Here is a 15,002-nt window from a genome sequence, read left to right on the forward strand (position 1 = left end):
TCTATTTTTGGCTGTAGGTTGTCAGGGGCTTGCTTTCAGTATTTTGAGAAGAAAGAAGTTATGATTCCTGAGGTGTGGTGGCAGAAGTTAGGAAAACGATGTACTGTAGTTATGAACCCAACAATGCATTTAGAAAGGCGTGTAACCGATTTTGCAGTGTTGTGCATGTAAACCTTGTGTGAAAGCAAATTATATGAATAAATACCTTTTTCAATATGGCAAATGTCTAGTGTGCAACACATAGAACAAAGGGAATGGATGGAGGAGCAACCCCTGAAGCCATGACCCCACTCCAGCCTGTCTCCCCTACTCCATTTTATCAATTTTTGTACATGTATTCACAAATTGGTACTCTATTTTTTAGTTCAATTCACACTGTGAATGGAAAATACTATATTTTTATCTTCTTATCACACACTAAATTCACCCCACAAGAAGCTTTCAGTACTATCTAATACTGTGTATTGACAGATACCATTTCTCAAGAAGAAACCCACTTATGTGAGCACTGCCTTGAGAGAAAAGTGTAATTGCAGAGCATTTAAGGATAACTTATCTCAGGTTAATGAAAATCTGATTCTCCAGTCTCGAATCAGAGCTTACCATATGAGAAATCTCTACCATCTCTGCTACTGCACGAGTCCCTCCTGCTATTTTTGTCCACTCCTATCTCTGCATTTGCATCCACCTCTGCATCAGCCCTGGTGCATCGCTCTCAGAAACGAGAGAGAATCCTGGCTACATATAAGTTTAAGTCTAAAAATAGAGGATATTGTACATGTACATTGAGGATTATTCAATATAAAGTGCACTAATGTAAATCAGTCCTATTTCAAGGATTCATTTCTGTGCAAAATAGAAATTTTTAGTTGCCTTCAGAATCTTTTACCTCTTTTTTGTGACATCCCTTTATTCTTTATTGAATAGAAATTGGATTATCCTCTGGATAAACCATGGTCAGGTTTGTGTATGAATCTTTAATCACTTTGAATCTTCTTTGCTATGTAAATGTTATTGTTCAATTCTTTATTTGAAGGTAGAAATGTTTGTTTTTGTTTTTTTCTTGAACAAAAGCACTGTACCAGGGCTTCTTAAGTTTGCTTGCCTGTGCTACAAAGAGCAGCCACCAATCTGCTAAAGTTCTCATTGCCTCGCCTTGCTCTTGGTCTTCCATATCACCTTTGGCTAGTAGAGATAGTATTGAATTTCAGAACATTGATGGGTCAGGTAGGCGAAGAAGCCATTGCTCAACCTTGGAGAAACTTCATGCTCGGGAGAAGAGGCTTTATGAAAAAGTCTTTTTGCTTCCCCTATCACTTCTTTCAATATTTATCAGTTCAATGATCCATTGTATTCTTGCGGTCCATAGAGAGTATTGGTCTCATGGATGTTATTGAAATCACTTTTATATCTACATTAATTAAAGATAGACACTTCTGCATTTCAGTATTGTTGCTTGTTATAACATCATGACTTTATATGAGTCAAACAGAATGCAAAATTTGCAATAGAAGTACTAAAACCTAAACTAGGTGCTTTTCTAACTGTAATGGTTTTGATATTAAGCTAGTGAGGTTGAAGGCATATCAGCCAAGTGTGATTTGTGATTTGTGATTTGTCTGCTGCAGTGGATCCTATTGATATAGGTATTTTTAGAAGGTGGCATTTTTCTACTCTTGGGATTGATACTTTTATTGGGGCAAGATGTAGATCAACTAGGAAAGATTTATCATGTGGGTCAATGGTTTACTCCTCTTCAAGGAGTCTTCAAAATAAACACTAATGGTTCTTTAAGGGGAATCTTGGTCATGTTAGTATCAATGGTATTAGTAGAGTTAGCTTTGGTGGTGTTCAACTTTTCTTTTCCATTTACAAAGGGCATCATATGAATAACTTCATGGAGGCTCTTGCCATCTTGTATGCAATGGAGAGAAGTTGTGCCCTTGGCTTGCAAATGATTATTTGTGAATTTGATTCACAAGTGGTGTTGAATATGTTAAATGTGCAACACCTAGATGGAGCTAATTGGCATTTATTTGTGGTTATTAAACAAATTCTAAGGTTGAGTAGGTCTTTAGAATTTGTAACCTTTTCTCACATTCCTAGGGAGTGGAATAGAGTACTAGATTGCTTGGTCAAATGGGCTTCTAAACATTTGTAGGATTGAAAGTTGTGGATAGGAGTGCTTTGCCTTTGGAGTTAACTGAGTTGTTTAAACAATTAGTTGTGGAGGATAAGAATGTTTAATTGCTTGTTTTTTGTAAGCCTATTGACTTTTCTTGCTTTGTAACTCTTTGTTGTGGCTAATAAATTTTTTCCCCTTTTGAAAAAAATATAATTATATTTTGTAAACTATATTGAATATAGAGAAATTGCAATGAGATAATCGAAGAAACTAGTAGAATTCAAAGCAGAACTGACAAACAACATTGAGTGTATGCATGATAAACTTTTTTTTATTGAGATTAGGAGGATAAATAACCAGCTTACAAGGATTGGACAACATATTACCATTTCTTTGTCATGGAAATTGCTTCATGGTTTGGTTCAATAGTCTTATGTCTGACATTTGAATGGATGCAAACATTTTTTTAATTTGATTTGGTTTCCTTGATTCTTTTGCAGAGTTGTGAATCGGCAAAAAAAGATCAGAATAAGAAATTGGCATTGTTGCGCCACTAAGAGTCAAAAGGAAAAAATGAGAAGAAGATTGAAAAAACAAGAATAGTTGTAGCTATACTGCAATCTCAAGTACTAGATGTAAACCATATTGTAGATACAACATAGGCATCAATTGTCAATTGGAGGGAGAATGGATTGTACTCACAACTTGTTGAATTGTCATAGGGGTAAAAACAAGCACTTATTTTGATATGCATGATTTCTAATGCTTTCAATTAGCTATTTCTTCTTTACAATTATTTGGCACATTCATTTTTGTTAATGCCTTCAGTAAGCCTTGTTAACAATGCAACATTCCACTTGTATTGTGATGGATAAGACTAAGAGTATGGATGAATAATCATTTTCTTGGCCCTCTATACCTAGCAGTCTCATATGTTTTACATTCTTACTGTATTGTTTTTCTGTTAGGAAATGCTACTTGAAAGAAGCTCCTCATAAGCTGCACAGCCTCTTAGCTAATAATAAGCTTCAGGTTTAAGGGATTTCAACTGTGCAAAAATCTGTGGGAGTGTTAAACTTGGTCTCTTCCTTTTAAATTTGATCACCTGCCACAAGTTTCAAATCCCATAGGGCACTGGCTTACTGACACCTATGTTGCATGATATTAGTTAAGTTAGAAAACAAATTGTTTATCATCAAATTTTTAAATCACTCAAACCTTGTCCTCCAATTTTATTTCTATGGCAAAACTCAACGCTTAGCAAATGTTTTGAATTGATAAGGCAAAATTCCAGGATGAATACCATAATAGCAAAACGTTTAGTGGGGTGAGAGAGGCTCGAATTCTCGACCTCAGGATTACTCAACCTCAGCTATGAGACCTACGTGCTCGCCAACTGCGCCACCACCCCTAGATGTTTATATTATGCAACAATCGTGGAGTTGTTTTCTCAAAGGCTATAGAAATAACATTGAAACTACTTCTCCACTGTATGCAATATGGAGAATCCAGCAATCAGTGCACAAGGAAATGGAATCTGCAAAGGAAGCCTCAGCCAATACCAACTTTGTGTGAGAGCCACGTTTCGATTCTGGGACCTGTGGGTTATGAGTATTTAACGTTTCATGAACAGCGTTTGTAGTCCAACGGTTAGGATAATTGCCTTCAGAGTTCTTGCAGATTGGATGACAAAAACGTACTGTATGCTCCCTTCAATTGGCTTTTAGGTAGTTGAGATCCGAAATTTCTCCTTCCGAAGATTGAGGAGCCGCTATTTTGGCTGTTGTTAGATTTGGTATAGCTTTCCTGTTATAATATGCAACTTCTCCTACTGTACTTGCTGCTCAAATAGGAAAATAATTTCTTTTATTTTGGTATCTTCCCTTTGTACTAACTACTTTGGTATAGATATGAGTTGAAGCTCATGCAATTTTCAAATTAAAAAATTTTAAATATTTTTTAATTAAAATGGGTAAAAATTTATTAAGAACAAGAAAGATATAGAGAAGGACAGTCCACTCTCCAAGGAGTTTAAAGAGCTTAAAGAGTCTAGTCACTATCCACTAAATGATCTAATATAGTAACCATTTCAGGAGGCAATTGCCTCTTATCCATAATATTCCAAGCATAAATATGATCAGAAGCCCATTTAGCCAAACAATCAACAACCTCATTCAACTCCCTAAGAATGTGCCTGAAAACAACAAACTTGAAAGATTCACACAGCTGAAGAATTTGTCTAATAACCAGCTGTAAGTGCCAATCAATAACATAAACTGATGTCTAGTAAGCAAAGTCACTACGACCTAAGAATCAGACTCATAAATGGTCCTTCTCCAACTAAGAACACAACTACGCTCAACAACGCACAAGATGGCCAGAGCCTCCATAAGATTATTCATTTGAAGGTCTTTATAAACAAAAAAAATAAATTGAATGTCCAGAACTCTCATGACCAACCCCACCAGTACCAGCATGACCTTGATTCCCCCGAGATGAGCCTTCAGTGTTAATTTCAAAAACTCCCTTTGGAAGAGAGGTCCAACGACACTCCCTATTGATTCTCCACAAAGGGTGTCTGCATCTTTTCCTCATGACCTGACTAGCAACTAGTAAAGCACCTCCTTGAAGAGGAAAAGTGAGGGGAGTACAAATAGCAACATCCACAATATCCACACCTCTAGAAAACTCACACTTCGCTAAGACTGTCTCTTGAAGAGAATGAACAATTTTCAAAAGTATTCAATGTATATTAATTTTCATCTATTTCATAGCTGAAAATTTATAAGAGTGAGGATAATTTTAGAGAGACTTCATTTTGAAGCATTAAGTAAAATGAGTCTAATTTACATCACATTTAATTAAGACACACCTACATGCTTGATTATTGTCTTGAGTATTTCTTACAATCATTTCAAGTTAATCTAATCAAAAGGCTAAGAATATGACCTTTGCGACCCAATCACCATCCCCAAGTTCTTTTCAATATTATTAGTCCTTACACCTAAGCAAATACCAAAGACATGGGCAACATTGTTTATCAGTACTATGCAATTGGTTAGATTGATCCCATGAGTTTCAAATCACTTCTAAATTGTAGGTTAATTCTATAAAGTGTCAGATTGATCTTGGCTAATGTGAATTCAATCCACAAAGAGTTTGACGATTGTTCAGATCCCAATTTGTTTATCTCATAATGTACATATTTTTAAGTACCAAGGTAATCATATTGTACTTGACATCACAATTGTTTTTCCATCATAATTCCTAAAACTTTCTTATCATTTAATGTTAGTAGATTTCTACAATCCATGGAACTTAAGTATTGTTGCTTTGAGTAGATTTCCACAATCCATGGAACTTAACTATTGTTGCTTCTAAATTAGATTGGATGATTTTTTTGCATCAACATTTTGAATCACTCTATAATCCATCATCAATATTTTAAAGAGCATAAGGAGACTAAAAAATCTTGATGATGGATCACAATGTGTGTGTCATAACCCTCCTTTGCCATTTTTGATTTGCTACTATTATTGTTATTACTATTAAATCATTTTGTGATTATGTTAGAAATGGATTTATTGAATGTGGTTGAAAAATCTATTATAATAAAAAGGTTAAATAATGGACACACATACACACTTGAAAATATAATTTAATGGAAATTATTTAATTTTTCTATTTCAAATAAGGACATGTTGTAGGAGAAATTGGAAGTTTCTAGAGGGAATTTTCATCCTCCATTTTCTTGCATGTAACTCCTCCATTAAGTGATCAATCAATTTTTCTTGAGAGGTCTTTTCTATATAATGTATGGAAGTTTTTGAAAAGGGGGAGTTCCTTATTTTTTTTTTTTTGGAAGAAAATTTTCTTTCATGTGGATAGTAGTAGGATTTCTTTTGTAGTCATGTTTTATTGGTAGATCTATTAAGTATGTTTGAAGAAATTTCACCTAGTTGCAAAGATGGATCTAAGAAGGTTAGCCAAAAGATTGGAGGGAATTCAACATCAAGCTTCGACAAACCAGGTTCTTTTCTTTTGTGTTCTCTTATTTACATATGAGAAATTTATAATATCAAAAAAAATATAGCTTTTATCCTTCTCTTAAATCTTCATATATATATATATATATATATATATATATATATATATATATATATATATATATAGTTTCAAAACAAAAGTAAATCTTTTCTCCTTATTTAGGGATAAATATTAAAAATACTTTTTCAAATAATGCATATCTTCTTGTTTTGCTTTCTAAATTTTTTGATGAGTGCAAAAATCATATCTTTCTTATTGATTTGGAGGGAATACTATTTTGATTTGGAACAGTGGGTAAGGGGGGTTAGAATTTATTGATTATTATATTAATATTAATAGATTTTAAATTTGCCAATACTATTTATAATTATAAGTTTTATTAATATAAATATATATAAGTAGATTGCTAATTTAAATTGTAATTGAATTTTTATTAATATAAATATTTATAAATAAATTGATAATTTTATTAACATTAATTGTAAATCTAAATAGATTGTAAACATTAAGGAGTAATTTAATTTTTGGGAATTAAATAACTAATTTAGATTAATTAGATGGGAAAATAATTTTGCAAGTGATTGGGAAAACTTTAGTAGGAATAATTCATTTGCAATAAATTTAATGTTAGAGTCCTCTAAGTAGTGTTATTTAGTTAGATGATTCATTTTATTTCAATTTTCTTTTTGGATACATTCAACAACTTAAGTTTTGATCAAGTTGTTAAAGGAATCGTGTTAAAAAAAATTAAAAAATCCCCATTAATATTCTCTTTCCCCTTTCATGAAATCCACAAGGAAATCCTTGGTTGAATACACCAATTTAATTTCAATATTACTCTTTAGAGGGTCCCATGTGAGAGGGTAAATATTCAACTAAAATTTTGGTCCCACATGAGAGGGTAAATATTCAACTAAAATTTTGGTGAGAAAAAAGAACTTCTTTGTTATAAAAGTTCATCTTTAAATTTACTTACTCTTATTATAGCAAGTAGATTTTATACTAAACCTTAGGTGAATAGAGGAGGGCCCCCCTCTCACCCACCAAAAGGGAATCTACTTTTACTTAGTTTTCTTCTCCTCATGTAAGTGTAAATTAAGAAGGGAAAATGTTAAATAAGAATTTACTAATTTTAATATAAAATAAAAATTTCTTAAGTTAACTCAAAATAAAAGAATGAATGTGATGGCAAGCATATTTTTGATAGTTGAGAAAGTATTTAAGATGTACTCTAATTCTTGTTATATAAGTTTATAATGTCCTTCTAATAAAGGATGGAAGTGTTTTAGATCGTGTAATTTGTGATAAATACAACAATTATAAATAAAGGGTGGAAGTAGTATACCTCTTTATTAGATCTCCATTGGTTGTGTTGGACATATAGCTTATCGATAGGTGAATACAAATATTTTGAAAGTATCAACTATGGAGGATGTATATTGGACTTGAAAAGCCCATTATAATAAGGGTGAGATATGAAAGACGCTCTGTGTACATTTATAAGAAAGATACATTGTAACAAGTAAGAACTAGTATTAATTAGGATGCTAAGAAAGTTTATTTGAAACCAAATTAGTTTTAGCAAATGAAAAAGAAACAAAAACTGAGATCCTTTTTCACAAGAATATTAAACTTGACTTATTTGGACAAATCTCAAATTTTACACTCATCTTTTGTTTGTAATGAACTTAGTTTTGAAGCTGAAATAAAGATAGAATCTTGTTGTTCTAGATTATTGGAATTCTCATCCTTATCAAGCAAAGAAATTTTGAATAAACCGATTCCATGATCACTAAGAGAATTAAATTTGAGTAAATTTTAGGAGCAAACATTAACTCACTTTTAAGAATTTGAAATTGAAAGAGTTATTATTTTAAAATATCTAAGGATAGAGTCAACGTTGCTTCAAGTGAAAGAAGTAGTTAGTTATAATTATTGCAAATGAATTGGCATTAGTCTAAGAGTAATTAGAAGTAGGTTGATTAGAATTATTTAGAATCTTTACTTACATTGATTAATTAGAAAGTAATTAGAGTCTCTCCTAATCTTATTTTCAATATTTGTAATCAAGCTTATTGTTAATTAGTGTTCCCTTCAATAGGTAAGTATTAAATTCATTTGTTACTTAATAATTTATTTCTTTCAAGCAATTTAGTACCTTTCTAGTATTAGGCTTCATAATTAAAAGAGTAATAGTTTTCGGTTTCAAAACAAATGGTATCTTACACGTAATACAAATCATTCTCATGAGTTGTAAGTTATCTCTTACAAGTATCATAGATTCCAAGCAATTAGCACTTTCATGTATTTAGTTCAAGTTCTAAGGTTTTAAATATTATCTTTGTTTTCCCTTCAAAAAGTTGATTTGTTATTTCCATTCTTATCAATTGTTCCTTTCAAATATGCAAATATATTTCTTAGTTTCAATTTTAAGCAACAATTCCTTGCATGTAATAGTTACATTGCTCATAGTTATTTTAGCGTAATGAGATTTCTTGAATTCAAAGTTAATTCCTAGTTAGACAACTAAACAAGAGGAGTTGAAACCAAAAAAAAAATAGCAGTGTTCGGTATCTATGGTGCCTCTAGGTCACGCTTACGGGTAATGTCATCATGTTGAACAACTGCACTTAACGCCTAATAAAACTACAACAACCACATTTGTGGCATCGTCCCTATAAACCGCCGAGGAGAAATAATGGTCATCTGGAAGTTAAAATCCAAGGGGTGGGTAATCCCCCTTGGATCGATAATCTAAAAGATTAATTTTAAAATGAATTTTCATTCGCTCAGTTAAACCTTAGAAAACCCCATTTGGGTTTGGTTGTGTGTGTTGTTTGGAATTTATTTATCTTGATGATTTTCAACCAATGATAATGGGTCAAGGGTGACACATTTGATAGGAAATATGACATAGATGTTTTAGGCCATAAGCAAAGGGCCATCTTGAGCCTTTTTTCTATAAAGCTACCATCATGGGTAGCAACCGCAAAGAAATTGTCTAGGACATTGACCCTAGAAAGGGTTGCATACCCACCAAATAGTTTACATTAGACCATAGTTAGAAACCATAACTACATACTTTATGCCTTGATTCCGTGTCGAAACGAGTATATAGGCAGTCTAAGGATGAAGTTGTCCCTTGTACTCAGGCATTCAGGGATGGGGATTAGGATTTGGTTATGGGCGAGTAGTTGGTTCTTGAATCTCCTTGTTCTTTTAATCAAATGGTGCAAATAATAATTGAAAGGTTAAAAATGCATACTTAGAAGGAATCTCATATGGATTTTCTTGACTTACTGAGGCTTTAGGCCGAGTTCCGAGGTGGAACTCAAGCTTGTTTATGTAATTATTTTTATACTCCTAAGGACGGTGACCTTGGTGCACTTCTAGTAGGGGAATGTAGTCTTTAGAGAGTGGCTCAGGACTCGGATGGTCCTGATGAGTCTAAAGTCTCTGGCCAGAGCATATCCTATTCTTATGAATAGATGGGCGTGTGTACAAAGATGGTGGTCAGAAAAGTGGACACCACCCAAAAAAAACTTGGAAAAACAAGTAGCGCGTACGCGGTTTTAAAATTTCAAATTCTCGTGTACATGCTTAGGTTTGTTCTTCTCGAGCTTAGAAAAGGTAGCGCGTACGCGCTGCTTTTAGGAAAATGAGCGCATACGCGCTACGCCTTGGAAAATGAGTGCATACACATTGCTCATAGGAAAATGAGTGCGTATGCACTAATAATCCAAATAAAACCACGTACATGGTGCCTAGTAAAAAAGGTTTTTAAAAAAAAACTGGGTCTCATTTACCCATAAATCACATTTTAACTTCGTTTTATCCCCATTTTCTCACCTAAACCACAAATGGGGTGCTAGATTTGTCCTCCAGGCTATGGATCAAGGTTAGTTTTTGTTTATTTTTGTCTGTCTTTCCAATTTATGCAATTTGTTTTACATTTTGAATTTAATTTCATTAATTTTGATTAGTTTTTTTCATTTTTTGTTTCAAAAACCAGATTCTTCTAATCCAGAACAAGAACAACCAAATGCACCTCCTGAAAACCCACAAGAACAACCAAATGCACCTCCTGAAAACACACAAGAACAACCCCCAATTCCTCCTTTTTACCGCACAGCCGAAACACAGGAAGAATTAATTAATCAGTTAGGACAAAATATGTCTAAAATCAATACACTGATTGTAAAATTGAAAACTTTTGAACTTGACCATCATCAATCCCTCGCCACTAGCCTAGAAACATTAGCTAGTGGTGCCATAGCTATTTCCATAGAAACTACCAAATGGGTAAGCTTTAGGGATAGGTGTCGTCAATTCTATGCCAATGGGCTATCATATGATGGAGTAAAAAACAAAAATATTTCTAAACAGCAAATATGTGCCCTTTTTGTTGATCCCAAAACTGGTCAGTCATTACCTCTTAATCCAAAGATGTTTCCCATACATTGGTGTACCAATGCGCAGATGAAGAATCTTTTTTGGCAGAGGTGGTGGATGGTCTTTGATGATCCACCTTGTAATAATTATGAGGTGCCATTATATTTTTTGAGAAAAATATATTGTGAGTTTGTGCTCAATGTGCGGCCAAACTATTTTGACATGAGAGAGTTTCATGGTAGAGGTGGTGGCTCTGCCCAAGATAGACTTGGAGCCCATAGGCAATTAGCCACGAAGAGTTGCCGCCCCCTAGCACCCAAACCCAAGGTGCATCATGCTGTCCCATTAGAGCTGAAAGAGTCGATGGAGCTACAGACTCTTCAAGCAACCACAACATTGACTGGTGCCATCATCTAGCATGGGACGTCGTTATCATACCCTATTGTATTGGATGATGAGTCGTTAGAGGGCGACAAAGAGCCCATCGAGAATATGTGTGTCAGTTGCTCAGGGATATGCTCAGGGATAGATGATGCAGCCGGTGCAGATGGATACTCATATTATCTGTGCACAATTTGTGATTGTAGATGTCAGGCTCACACGGTTGAGGATGTCATGCTGACAGATGAGTTGATGGACATGGTGTTTGCCCATGAGCCACAGACACATGTGTGTTGATTTGAATTCACAACATTTTATTTATCAGTCACTTTAAATTTGTAATTACATAAATGAATTTTCATTTATACATCGATTTAAATTAAGACAAATAATATGCATTTCAAGATGCAGTAGAGGTATCCCATACACCTCCCCCAGTTACCATAGCTGCAACTTCGATGCCTGAGGTATAAATTTTGTAACATGTTAAAATAGAATAGTACACTTTGAATTCAAAAAAATATAAGATATACTAACTATCTTTAATGCTTGGTCCAATTTCTGGTTTGTAGGTGTTGACAGGGGACGAAATGTCCCAGATTGATGACATCACACTGTCAGTGATCAATTTTGGCCTACAAGGCTATATGGTATCATATTTTGTACAACTCTTTTTATGTATTGTTTTGATGGAATATGCAAGTCATTTCATTTTAGATTTTTAAAATTGTGTTTAATTTATAATCTGTATTAATATCTCATGTTAATTTTGTGTTTTTAGGGTACCCCCTCTACATCTAGGGCTTGTCCTAAGAAAAAGAATTCCTCGAAGACACCAAAATGTGTGAAGAAGGTAATTGAACACATTTTTAGTTGTACAATTGTTTGAAAATATTGAAATCAAGTATTAGTTGGGGTTTGTAGATTGATTAGTGTTTTTCTGTCTATTTTACATGTACAATGGCCATTGAGCTTTGTGGATATGTTGAATTCACCTGATTCGCCCACGGATCAAAAGAGGGCGGAGGTATGTATCTCTACTTTATTTTCTTGATTTCATGATTATATGCACACGTACATGTGAACTTGTGATATATTATAATCTTATAATTTTTTCATATAGGAAATATCCATACCTATTTTGTCAATGGCAAACCCTCCTCATTGCACTGGAGAAGAATCTCAGGATCTAGTACACTTTTGTTTGATATGTAAAATTAATTGTTTTCAACCTTCTATACTTATCATTATATTAATTGTATTTAATCTTTGTACATTTTTTGTATAGGTAATAGCGACAGTTTCTACATCGATGGTGAGCCATCCTCAGTCCATTAGAGAAGCATCTTAGACACAGGTACGTCATTGTTCTCTATATTATACCTTTTAAGTGTTTTTGATATATTTATGTTAGTACATTGTATTAATTGTACATTTAATCTACAATAGACTCCTTCGCGGTACGACCATAACGCGGATCCATTTAAGTATGTCTTCAAGAAAACTTCTAAGAGTGACAAGGAGAGGAGAGCGAAGACATTAGCTCCTGAATCAGCCGATGAGGTAATCTCCATTTCAATTGCAAAGGAATTAAAGTTAAATGCATAGTTATGTTGTTAATTGTGAACTATTTTCTACAAAAGAATTCTAACTTGGCTTTTGAATTGTGGTTTTACAGCCATCTACAGAACCGCGTACTGCACCAAAGAGGCTTGATTTTGATGATCCACCACAAGTTTAGGATCATATAGTGTTAGTTTTGGTCATAGAATGACCAATACATGTAGATATATTCTACATTTTTATTGTATATCGATTTGGACATGGCATATGCCACATTTTTGTAATACTTGTATTGACTTGGCAGACATGCCTTTTTATATATATATAAATATCGATATTCAATCCAATAAATGTGTAATGAGTTCATTATTTTGTATTCATTGTATTTTCTGGTTGTCCTTTTATAAATTTAAACGAATATTTGCATATATAATCAATAATATGAATATAAGCAACAAAAATATATGATATAAAACGTTGCAATCGTGGAATATGATTTGATAAAATTTCTAAAATGTTGAATTAACCCTACAAAACTCCTTGTATTTAGTTCATTATTGTGTATTCGTTGTATTTGGTGGCTTCCCTTTTAAAAATTTAAATGAATATTTGCATATGTAATTAACAATATGAATATAAACAACAAAAATTGACAATATGAATATAAACAACAATGTGTTTGGTGTGAGAGCACCCTCACACTCCTCTACAATGGCCTCTCTTAGTTTTTGACGACTCAGAGCCATTTTCAATTAGTAGCATTTTTTCGCCTGCTCCAAAAACTGTCAGTTGCTTGCAAGGAAACGTTGCAAGATTGACTAGAATTGATTATGTTCATCATGTGCACAAACTGATGTTGCAAGTGCATCTAGGTGGGAATTTTTATGCTAGGCATGCCCCTGTCGTGCATCCTAGAGCACCAGAACATCAAGAGTCATACCCTACTGGTGCGATCTCTCAAGTGCCTTGAGTCCAAAAAATTGTCAAAATTTGACGGACTGTTTCTTCTAATCCATGACACATATAGTTGATCTATTTGATCTCGTGAGGTTGCGTGAGGCTCCTCTACAATGGCCTATCTTAGTTTTTGATGACTCAGAGCCATTTTCAATTAGTAGCATTTTTTCGCTTGCTCCAAAAACTATCAGTTGCTTGCAAGGAAAAGTTGCAAGATTGGCTAGAATTGATTCTGTTAGTCGTGTGCACAAATTGACGTCGCGAGCGCATTTAGGTGGGCAATTTTACACTAGGAAGCCCTTGTCATGCATCCCAAAGCACCAGAACATCAAGAGTCATACCCTATCGGTGCGATCTCTCAAGTGCCCCGAGTCCAAGAAATTATCAAAATTTGACAGACTATTTCTTCCAATCCATGACATATACGGTCGATATGTTTGATCTCGTGGGGTTGCGTGAGGCTCCTCTACAATGGCCTATCTCGGTTTTCAATGACTAGGAGCCATTTTCAATTAGTAGCATTTTTTCCCCTGCTTCAAAAATCGTCAGTTGCTTGCAAGGAAAAGTTGCAAGATTGGCTAGAATTGATTTTGTTCGTCGTGTACACAAATCGACATCATGAGCATGTCCGGGTGGGCAGGTTTATGCTAGGTATGCCCCTATTGTGTATCCCAAAGCACTAGAACATCGAGAGTCATACCCTACCGGTGCGATCTCTCAAGTGCCCTGAGTCCAAAAAATTGTCAAAATTTGACAGACTGTTTCTTCCAATCCACGACACATACGGTTGATATTTTTGATCTCATGGGGTCATGTGAGGCTCCTCTACAATGGCGTATCTTTATTTTTGATGACTCAGAGCCATTTTCAATTAGTAGCATTTTTTTGCCTGCTCTAAAAACCGTCAGTTGCTTGCAAGGAAAAGTTGCAAGATTGGCTAGAATTGATTCTGTTCGTCATGTGCACAAATTGACATCATGAGTGTGTTTAGGTGGGTAGGTTTATGCTAGGCATGCCCTTGTTGTGTATCCCAAAGCACCAAAACGTCGAGAGTCATACCTTACCGGTGCGATCTCTCAAGTGCCTCAAGTCCAAAAAATTGTCAAAATTTGACGGACTATTTATTCCAATCCACAACACATACGGTCAATCTGTTTGATCCCATGGGGTCATGTGAGGCTCCTCTACAATGGCCTATCTCGGTTTTTGATGACTCAAAGCCATTGTCAATTAGTAACATTTTTTCGCTTGCTCCAAAAACCGTCAATTCCTTGCAAGGAAAAGTTGCAAGATTGGCTAGAATTGATTCTGTTTGTCGTATACACAAACCAATGTCATGAGTGCATCCTGGTGGGCAGGTTTACGCTAGGCATGACCTTTTCATGCATCCCAAAGCACCAAAACTTTGAGAGTCATACCCTACCAGTGCGATCTCTCAAGTGCCCTGAGTCCAAAAAATTGTCAAAATTTGACGGACTGTTTCTTCCAATCCATGACACATACGATCAATCTGCTTGATCTTGTGGGGTCACATGAG

The sequence above is a fragment of the Cryptomeria japonica genome, chromosome 4 (genome assembly GCF_030272615.1).
Source record: "Cryptomeria japonica chromosome 4, Sugi_1.0, whole genome shotgun sequence".
Lineage (NCBI taxonomy): Eukaryota > Viridiplantae > Streptophyta > Pinopsida > Cupressales > Cupressaceae > Cryptomeria > Cryptomeria japonica.